The sequence below is a fragment of the Macrobrachium nipponense genome, chromosome 25 (genome assembly GCF_015104395.2).
Source record: "Macrobrachium nipponense isolate FS-2020 chromosome 25, ASM1510439v2, whole genome shotgun sequence".
NCBI classification, from domain to species: Eukaryota; Metazoa; Arthropoda; class Malacostraca; order Decapoda; family Palaemonidae; genus Macrobrachium; species Macrobrachium nipponense.
In genome coordinates, this window is record NC_087214.1 from 47084997 (window position 1) to 47096825 (window position 11829).

The window sequence follows — 11829 nt, forward strand, 5'->3', positions numbered from 1 at the left end:
GAGGTAACTACGATATGCGTATATGACTTGAACCCTACATTAGTAATATGACGCAAAGATAAAATACGTAAGTATTGTAGTCACTTGAACATCTAATTCTCTACTACATTCTTTCCTCGACGAGGAAGAGAGAGAGAATGGAAATCGACTGTCTTCGTTCTCTTTGCCAAGAGAACGAATTAATATTATTCGAATGGAGATCCTCAAGTGAGAACCGAGGATCGAAAAGGACAGTTCAAGCTTATTATGATATTGGACATAAGACTTCATGGACGTAGTCTACAAGTCTTTTTCCTGGATGAGCCTCTGACTAATGAATGAGAGCTCTTTCGAATTTTGTTAATGAGAGCTTATCCGCTTATGCGATAAAATGTTATTAAGATCTTTGTCAATGAGAACTAACCCATTTACATGACCAGGAAAATAAAAAAAATCCAAGGAATTCGAGCATATAGTCTTCCCGATTCCCGCAGAAATCGAGGAAGGGGCAGGATTCTGATCAGAGACTGGGCTTACGACAGGTAGGACCTTAATGTTCCCCTTCGGCAGCGCAGTCCCGAAATCTGCTTACAGTTTTTCTGGAATTCATCAAGTCATGGATTCTATTGAACGCTCCCTTCGTAGAAAGCGAAGTAGACATCTTGACGAGACCAAACTCCTTCCTCTACTCCTTCCTCTTCTTCGACGACGCCCTCTTGAAGAGCGTTCTTGCAGGAATCCTGCCGAACGTCTTGATGCGTAGGACGCCTATCGTCTGAAGAATGTCCTGGCAAGTGCTCTGCCGAGCGTCATGACGTGTAGGATGCCGAGCGTCTTCAAAAGCGTCCTCGCTAGCGTCCTGGCGAGCATCCAGATGTGTAAGACATCGAGCGTCTTCCAAAAAGCTCATCAATGTTTATGACGTCGAGCGTCTTCCAGAGCGTCCTGATGAGCGTCTCTTCGTGTAGGACGTCGAGCATTTGCAAAAGCTTCCTCACGTCTCAATGCGTAGGACGTTGAGCGTCTTCAAGAGACGTCCTCGCAAGAGTCTTGCCGAGCGTATTGGTGCATAGAACACCAAGGGTTCTGAACGGCATCTCAGAGAGGATCTTGTCGAGCGCCCTGATGCATGAAAGGCCACCCGAGAGGCGTCCTGGAGAGCCGCACGCTGCTCCTGAAGTGTGAGAGCACTATAAGACGACGTACGGCTATCGTCTTCAAGACGGCCTTAAAGACCTTCGTTACCTTCTAACAAAGACGGTGGCCGCCTGTGCGACATCTTGCGTCTTTGTAATGCAAATGAACATATCCAGAAACGCGCTCAAAAAAGGAACGCCGAGCGTTCCGAAAGGCATCCTCACGAGGTGCTTGCCGATCGTCCTGATTGCATTCTTTGAGCGTTTTGAAGAGCATCCGGAAAAGGAGAGCGACGAACATCAAGGGAGGCATCATAGTGAATGACGTGCGTCTACACGAGTAACCTGAGAGAGGCTTCCTGGCGAGGGGAGAGCCGCTCATGAAACGCGAGCGTCCTAAGCAAAAGTACGGTGATCGTCATCAGGACGAGTCTTAAGGACGTTCGCCGCTCTTGACAAAAACGACGGCCGCCTGTGCGACATCTTGCGTCTTTGTCACGCTCATCGACACTGCAGAGGGGCATTTAAAAAGACGCCTGTATGTTCTTGGGTATGAGGAATGCTATGCCCTTCTCCTGTCGAAAACTAGGATAGTCTGTCCAGCGTAGCTGCCGAACCAGAGTCATCTCTGTCCGATGACAGAGCATCCCTTAGGGATGAGTAAGAGGGCTCTTGTCGAGCGTTTGACTTATGCAAATCAGCTTGCCGGATGTCAAGCTTATCAGCTTGAACAATATCCTGTTTCGTAGTAAAGCAAAAACGTCATACGTATACGGAGCGCTATGACAGAGGGGAGGGGAGCGTCTTGGAGAGCAAGAAAACAATCCTTGCTACAAGAGTAACGACGTACCTTCCTCTCGATAGAGCGTTGAGTGTCTCGAAAGGCGTCCTCGTGAGGGTTCTGCCTTATGGACATTTTTTATCTCTTGACAAAGACGACGGCCGCCTGTGCGACATCTTGCGTCTTTGTCACGCTTATCGATATTAAGTCATGCTGAAGGGACGCCAGATCAGTACTCTGACGCTCCCTCCTGACGAGAGAGAGGACGTGAAGCATCCTCTTCTCTAAAGCTTCTTTTTTAGAGGGCGCGAGTCCCTCTGAGAGCTCCAACCCTGCGGGGAGGACGCCTTGGAGGACGAGAAGCAATCTTTCATGATTCGTGCACGTGCATGATCTTTGGCAGCCTGGGAAGCGTCTTCAGGTCCTGCCGAAGGGACGCCAGATCGGTGGGGGTTCCTCGTAACCCTCCTTCGGCTTTCGACATGCCCTCTCCCTGTGGTCCTGGGAGTCCGACAGAGGTCTAGACCTAGAGGCGTTATAAGGCCGATCTGATGCCCCCTCCACAACACTAGGGGCACTAATTCAACATCACTACACTCGCAATGATTGGAGATCGAGTACTTTAGATTCTAATTACTGATGTAATCCACCATAACAGAAAGGGCATTACCTCTCACAAACACTACCTCTAGGCCCGTAGGCCATACCACAAGGTTAGGCAAAATAAAGTTTACAGGAGGTTAGTAGGTTCCTTACCCTGACTTCTGTTTACTGATCTTGGAGGAAGACCTCCTGATTCTATTACTCTCTAATTTGCGTACATACGAATCATACATCTTCCTTCGGAATCAGTCAAATATCACACTAATTACATTGATGTTTCAACAAGAATTATGTACACGTCGTGCATATTAAGTGAGAATCTATCGAAAGTTTCGTTATTCTCACCTAACCCCTTGCAGACAACAAAGTCTGAAACTAGCCTAACTAGATTCAGACGTCTTATGTCAAGAAATTCAAAATTAAATCAATTTATGATAGCGTATGCCTAGCCGCAAATCCAAGTTAATAAACCAAAAAGAAAACAACCAAGATACTTAAGCGGCAATGAAGTTCCAAAATCCTAGGCGGAGGTAATGAAAACAGGTGTTTACATTACCGGCGACAGAAAAAAATCTGAATAGAAGATGTGGGAATAGTTTCCTGATATCCGCCTCCCAGCGGCGGGAATGGGTACTAACCACCTAGTCGCCCACTGCGTGTGCCGGGAGTTTTGAAATTCTGTCGGACTTCGGAGAATACAGCTATATATATATATCTGTCAGGTAAGTTTCATGAACAAAGACATGTTAGTAATCACCAAACTAATAAAAGACAGTCAATTCCATCTCAATAGCCCGTATATTTCACAATTCGGTAATTCTAAGTAATGATGGTGTGCCTGCTTTTACCTTGGTAATTGATTTTTCCAAGAGCTTTAGTGCTTTTGATGAAGAAGTAGCTATCTTGTGGTGGTCAACTGTTAATTACCTCCTATCTCTAACAAACAATAATGGAGGCCCTTGGGAATTCAGGGTTTTGGGTGAGGGAGAACACATGTAAGCTAAGCGGCCATGTTTGTGTTCTGGTAGAGACCCCAGGATACGCCACCTCCAGGGAGCCATATTATGTTCCACGGAACGGAGCGGCTGAGGGGAGGTGGGTCACTCGGGGTGGTGGGTGCACAAAGTAAGAGTTGGTAAAAGGGTGTTCGGGTTGAAGTTAGGTAGAGAAAGTTGGACGTAAATAACAGTTGACAATATGAGACTACTTCTTCATCAAATGCACTAAAACCGTAGGAAAAATCAATTTCCAAGGTAAAAGCAGGCACGAAAACATCACTTAGAATTACCACCAAGATTGATTGCACACTTAAGTGGACAGGGGTGGTAGAATGATGTCCCTAATGAGGACACTAAAGTCGCATAGAGAACTACTGAAGTAACTTTAGAACAAAATAACATCTTATCATGGACAAAGTACAAATTTACTAACACAAAATTCTTCGACGACACTACACCGAAAAATAATATAAAACACGGTAATCACTAAGAATAAGGTTTGAACAATGGCTGTAAACCACAAAGGTACTTACGTCAAAACAATGAACTCGCGAGTGTTCATTTTGGTGGACAGGGAAGGGGATGGAATATTGGAAACACAATGTTCTCAATTAACAATCCATAATGACAGAATACGACAAATAATTTGAAATACCATAAACAGAAATATACGTTTACAGAACTATTATCACAATTAATGGTGAAAATACAGCTACTTTGAGAATATGGAGCGACAGGTGTAAACGCTTCAAGTGCTTCTTGTTAAGAATTATGAAAATGCAATTTTGGATATTGGCTGGAAGAATGGTGGGAGGGTGAATGATGTCATTCAGGAGGGTTGATTTTCCCACTGTGGGAAACCGACGCTGTATTTGAAGAAGAAAAATGTGCAATACTGGATAAAAAATACATGAACAGGGTCTTGTAATGGACGTGAGAATTTCTATGAATTTAAATAAGTTATTTTTTAAAGGAAATACTGGTGTGGACAAATGTTCGGGGACAGGCACCTATTTTGCATATTATTTATACAACACAATACAAATATATATTATAATATTATAATATATACAGGCATATAGATATGTGTACTGTTTAAGAATGCATTATGAAATGGATAGAAACCGAATGTTCCATCAGGAAATAAACGATGAAATATTATTACCATTAAAGAATAGTTATTATCATTATCACTTTATGTTTAGGAACTTAATATAAAGGTTGTCATAATAACCTGGGGCTTGGCCCTCTGGAACCCACCTTAAAGGAAACCTAATTTAAACTTTACCATACAAGCCTAACCCACCTAACCTAACCTAGTACAACGTGTGATCTGGCCGGGGGCGGTGAAAGAGTAACAAAGGTTAACATACTATAACATGCTAACTTAACCAACCCAATCTAACCTAACCTAGAAGAACGTGTTACCTGGCCAGGGAGCGAAACCCCTTTAAAGAAAGAGTAACATAATTGTTAACATACTAACTTTACCAACCTAACCTAACCTAACCCAACCTAGTTGAATGTGGTACCTTTTAAGGGAAGAGTAACAGATTAGTATACTAGCCTAACCTAACCTAGTAGAACATCTTAACTGCCCCAGACGTGCCCCCATCCCCCTTAAAGGAAAAACCTTATATAAAGGGTTTTACCATATTGACCTAACACACCCAACCTAACCTAACTAGTGGGCCATATTACCTGGCCGGTGGGGCTTCGCCCACCCTGGACCCATCCTGAATGGAAATGTAAAATAAAGGTCATTATACTATCTTAAAGAAAGAGTAACATAATTGTTGATATACTAACTTTACCAGCCCAACCTAACCTAACCCAACCTAGTTGAATGTGGTACCTGGCCGGGGTACCTTTTAAGGGAAGAGTAACATAAAGGTTAGTATACTAACCTAACCTAACCTAGTAGAACATCGTAACTGCCCTAGACACACCCCCCCTTAAAGCAAACCTAATATAAAGGTTACCATACTGACCTAACACACCCAACCTAACCTAACCTAGTGGGCCATTTTACCTGGCTGGTGGGGCTTCGCCCACCCTAGACCCATCCTGAATGGAAATGTAAAATAAAGGTCATTATACTATCCTAAAGGACCTAACCTAGGACATAGAGTTACTTGGCCAGACTGACCTTTAAAGGAAACTTAATATAAAGTTTATCATAAGAAAAGTAAATAAAGGCCATTACGAAATACAAATGGTAGCTTACCAAAATTGAAATGTTTGTAAATCAATAAAATGAAATATAATATATGCAAATACTCTTAGACATTAATAATAGGTCAAATTTTAACAAAGAAATTGTTATGGGTGCACCGTAAAATGTTGAAACGAAAATAGACAGATGTGAATAAATCATGTATGAAATACCACCAAACAACCTCCAATTTGATGTCACTGAAAGAAAAGAAACGAAATGTCCTACAACTGGCTTTAAGTGCCACCCATTGGGTATTTTTCAGTGGCATGCCCTAAATTGTAAGATAATACTGCAAGATATATAGAGCAAAATTATGAAGTGAGAACACATCAATGCACATATTAAGCAAATACTATGAGAAACGGAATAGAAATAAAACCTTGAAATAATATAACACTATTATAACAAAAAATTGAGGAAAAGGAATATATGTAACTTAGTATATGAAATCCGCCACCCCCGCCACCTGCAAGTTCTTCACTCGGTCCTTTTGAAATGGCCGGTTAATACTGCACCATGAATGATTAAATACATGTTCCGCAAACACCAAGCCCCCCCCCCCCCCCCCCCCCACCCCCCCCCCCCCCCCCCCCCCCCCCCCCCCCCCCCCCACCATTTCCTCACTTAAGAGTCGGTGTCTGAATCAAAAGCTCCCCTATAACATGGCTCATGCAGGGTAGCATTTGGCACCGTAATAGGAGTAGTAGTAGGTGGATTTTGCCTGTGAGACCGCTACATTCTCGGTCTATTCATCGCTTATTTCTACTTGTATTTCGCATTCCAAAAGTCATAAATAAGATGAAGTATCACAATAACTTGGCAAAACCTTCTCCCATGTGATTTACCCCACCCATAACCCCACTTTCCCATTGGTCCCCCTTACCATTAGGATAGGGTTGTACCCCACCCAAAACCCAGCATTCCCAACGGGTCCCCCTTACTGTAAATTATAGTAAATTACAGGTTAATTACAATCAAGCACCAAAAACTAATGGAAAATTCTTAATAATCAACAAAAATACAGGAAACTGCAATTTCCAAAGTCATAAAAGACGAGCCACTGTTATTTAGATTAACCCACAATTCATAGAAACAGTACTCACAACAGCTCTAAGCTTCCCGCTAACTTCAACTAGTAACAAAAAGAAAAAACCTGTAACATTTTAACACCCCTTAACTGAACTATCACCAAACCTGGTTCTAAAATAACATCAGCAACAAAAACAGCATTAACAAATACAACTCACCTGCCATTAGGCCCTCGAAATTGGTGGTTAATTCTAAGGAACAACTCCGCACGGACTGCAAAGAACGTAACCGCGAATACGACAACCACTAGGGATTGGGGGTTCCAATGTGTTTAGTACTAGCCCCTGGGGGTTTATTACAGCCGACCGCCCAAAAATAACGGTGAATTCTTAATAAGCAACCCGAATACTATTATAGGAAACTGTAATTTCCAAAGAAATACCAGACGCCAAGTTATTATTTAGATTTACCGGGTATTGACGAAATGGAAGGGAATAGGTAAATCTAAATAATACCCTTTGGTAGATCTAGGGTACTTATCCGCGGCGGCCTAGACTATGGCAGTTGCGGTTTTTCTATGCAGTTTTACCTCCTGAACAAGAATTTTAAGTAATATTTATTCGGACGACTGTAATTAAACCCCCAGGGGCCAGTACTAAATACGGCGAAACACATTGGACGGCCCCCAATCCCTAGTGGATGTCGTATCCGCGGTTACGTTCCTTGCAGTCCGTGCGGACTGCTTCTGTATAAATAATCAGCTGGAAATTATTCTTGCATTAAAACATTTCGGAACTTGCCACAAACGCCACAACTCAAACTACACGAACCCGAAAACTCACGATAAAGACCAACACATTTTTACTAACAAGAATAAGAGTAACCCTGCAAGAAAAAGGAACACTTACGCCGTCATTGGCAAAGAAGGTCCCTGAATCGTCAAAGCCAGACCAAAATCGTCTCATTTTTAACGACACTGCAGCCCATTTTCCTGTCATGGCACTTTTTTTCTTTTTATAACACTCACATGCGCCTCCCTTCTATTCTCTTTAGCTGTTTATAACGTCTGGCTAACGATTATTTACCGCTCAACACTGAAAATTGCGAGAGTACACGGATTTGTTTAATGAACAACTGACCGGAAAATGAGACTGAGTCTGACTCTGCGTCTCTGGACAGTCTGAGTCTGAGAGGCGTAGGTAGCGTAGGTTGGCGTTGGGGAGCGAGGAGTTACCTGATACCAATTTCAGTATTTATTCTCAGGGAAGACCTTTACTATTTTAATATTGAATGTTTCATACTAAAGAGCACAAGTGCAAAAGCAATATCATACTGATAACTTATATTATTTGGAATTATTTTCCCTTACGAATGCCAGTACTGTTTGCATGGCGTTTCAGACGAATGATTGGTAGTACCAACCTCCCGTCAAAATACCATACACAAAACAATATAAGAACAATGAAAGTCACATAAATTAAACATGGAAAACGTACTATTAATAGTAAAATAAGAATAAGTATAAAGCTAAATTATGCAGAAAAAATAATAATAGTGATAAAATAGCCACGACCAGAGAGTCATTACTGTTGGCATTTCACAGAGTGAAATGAGGAGCAAGTGGGACGGACTGTTTTTATATAATATATTCCAATGATAATCATATTCCCGTAACGTTTATTGTAGGTGTTTTCGGTCTTACGTAATTTGTGAATTGCAACGACGTTCAAAAGTAATATATATATATATATATATATATATATATATATATATATATATATATATATATATATATATATATATATATATATATATATATATATATATATATATACGTATATATATGTGTGTGCGTGTGTGTGTGTGTGTGTATGTATGTGTGTGTGTGTATATATATATATATATATATATATATATATATATATATATATCGAGCTACAATGTCCTTTAATATCTAATTCGCTCTACCTCGGAATTAATATATTTTCATATATGCTTAACCGAGGGGGAATTTTTTTCTCGATAATAGACTTGCCCGGACCAAGGCGCGAACTCATGGATCCTTTCAAATCCAGGAACGTCAGTGAAGCTTTACCTACTACACCACCGCGGGTTAAGCATATATGAAAAATATATTAATTCCGAGGTAGAGCGAATTAGATATTAAAGGACATTGTAGCTCGATATATGTATATGAATCACGGAAATGTGATATGACTTATAGATTGGCTACGTGCTGTCAAAAGCACTACAAACACTACCGGAGTCGAGGTGGGTGATGTTGTCTCCAAACCACTAATTACCTGCGCGCGAAAGGTATATGAGGGTGAGAGACGACATGAACTTTTTAGCCTCTCGCGGTGGTGTAGTAGGTAAAGCTTCACTGACGTTCCTGGATTTGAAAGGATCCATGAGTTCGCGCCTTGGTCCGGGCAAGTCTATTATCGAGAAAAAATTCCCCCTCGGTTTAAGCATATATGAAAATATATTAATTCCGAGGTAGAGCGAATTAGAGTATTAAAGGACATTGTAGCTCGATATATGTATATGAATCACGGAAATGTGATATGACTTATATATACATATATATATATTATATATATATATATATATATATATATATATATATATATTATTTCTGAACGTTGTTTCAATTCACAAATCAAGATCGAAAAGACCTACAATAAACGCTACACCTCCCTAAGGGGATATGAATACCATTGGAATATGTATAAGAACAGTCCTTTCCACTTGCTCATGTTATCTGTTGGCTTCATGAAATGCCAACAGTGATGACACTCTGGTCAAGGCTATTTTATCACTATTATTATTATTTTTCTGCGTAATTTTAGTTTTATCTTGACTTGTTATTAAAACTATACTTACGTTTTTACATGTATAATTTATGTCTTTAATATTGTTTTTTATAGTTTTTTTTTTGTTTGTTTTTTTTTTTTTTTTTTTTTTTTTGGTATGTTGACGCGACGTGGTACTACCAATCACTCGTCTGTAACGCCTTGTAAACAGTACTGGCATTCATAAAGGAAAATAGTAATTCAAATAATATAATGTTATCAGTATGATATTGGCTTTGCACTTATGCTCTACTATATGAAACATTCAATATTGAAATAATGTGTTCCCTGAGAATATATAAAAATAGAAATTGGTATCAGGTTCCCTCGCTACCCAACCCCCAAGCCCCAACCTAGACCTACTCACTTTAGGTCAGTTGTTCCATGAATAAGTGCATGCAAGTTCTCGCAATTTTCGGTGTTTGTTCGGTAATTCATCATTATTAAGACATTATAGACAGCTAAGGAGAATAGAAGGGAGACCCGTGTTAATGTTATAAAAAGAAAAAAGTGCCTTTACAGGAAACTGGGCTCCAGTGTCGTTAAAAGTGAGACGAAATTTGTCTGGCTTTGACGATTCAGGGACCTTCCTTGCCAATGACGGCGTAAGTGTTCCTTGATTTATTTCCTGTAGGTTTACTCTTATTCTTGTTGGTAAATATGCTTTGGCTTTTCTATGAGTTTTCGGGTTCGTGTAGTTTGAGAGGTGGTTTTTGTGGCAGGTTCCGAAATGTTTTATTTATGCAACAATAATTTCCTGCTGATTATGTATTCTTCTTAATAGCCGTTTGTTTATGGATTCTCTCCCTCAGTGGTTAATACTTTCCGTCGCATTTGGTGTTCGGTTTTCCCTTTTGTTTCGACCATTTTTTGAACGAAGAATGTTTATTATTTACTGGAAATGTGTGCTTAAACTAGAGCTGGCGGATAGTGCATATTTGTTATTTTCATTATTGTTATTGGTCTGGATGTTTAATTTTTTTTTTTTTTTTTTTTTGCTTTCTAAAACAAGCCACATTATTATTATTATTATATTAATATTTGTTGGTGATAAGGAGGGTTGATAATCTGTGGTGTCTTGAGAATGAGATGGTTCCATTATTACTGGTTGGGAAAATTGGGAATCTTTTAAACAACTCATTTGAGCTTTCCATAAGGGATGGGTCGTTTTATGGTGGTGGCTCCTTCGTTGCATTTGCTGTTAAGGGACTCCAGCCTGTCCTTTCAGTATAATTAGCTTAGAGAGGATTAACTAAAAGTATCCACAGGCGTTAATGAAATATCGATGATTTTCATCGAGACGAATAATACAGTACTTGAAGACATAACTGGATAATCAAGATGGAAACGATGAATTCGAAGCTATTTGTTGGGCCACTGAATGGTGTGGGTCACGTGATGTAGCAGCTTCAGGGACGAACAGGTGAGCACTGCAAAGCACACGAGTGGGCAGGCGCTGTGGGCTGCAATGGCAGGTACCCTGATGGGTTACCTTATGTCACTCACAGCCTTCTCATCTCCAGGCGTCAGCCTTGAAACTGCTCTGAGGAGGAGAGGTTTTCAGTGAGACCTTCCTAGGGAATAATGCCTATCAGGTGGGTTTCCTGCGGCTGCCTGATGCCTCTGCCATGCTGTGCTTGTGCTTCTGAATGGAAGCAGAAAAGGAAATGATGATTGGGCAGACTTTACATAGATACCTCAGCAGATGTCTTATCCAAAGGCTGTATCATTCAAAATACAGTATTGGAGTATTTGAAAACAGAAAGTCGGATGATTGCTATTTTCATGGAGATGCGTGATAGACTTGAAGGTTTCTAATATGTCGTGTGAGTGCTAGGATAGCAGGTAGTTTTCTCGACGAGGAGCATAAAAATTGAAGGTAAATAGAACATTTTCAAAATATTTTACAAAGTTTTCTGCACGAGGAATTCATACACAGTATTACTGTTAGCGTGTGAATTTGATGGAGTTTGAGGTCTTGTATTATATTGGGAGCCCACGTTTATTTGTGGGTGTATATATATATATATATAATATATATATATATATATATATATATATATATATATATATATATATGTGTGTGTGTGTGTGTGTGTGTGTGTGTGTGTGTGTTACTTAAATAGTGACAGTTAATGGAAAAACTAAGCCTATACACAGTTATAAACTTTCCGAGTAAACAAGTGAAGCAAAAAATGTAACTATTTGACTAATATATATATATATATAT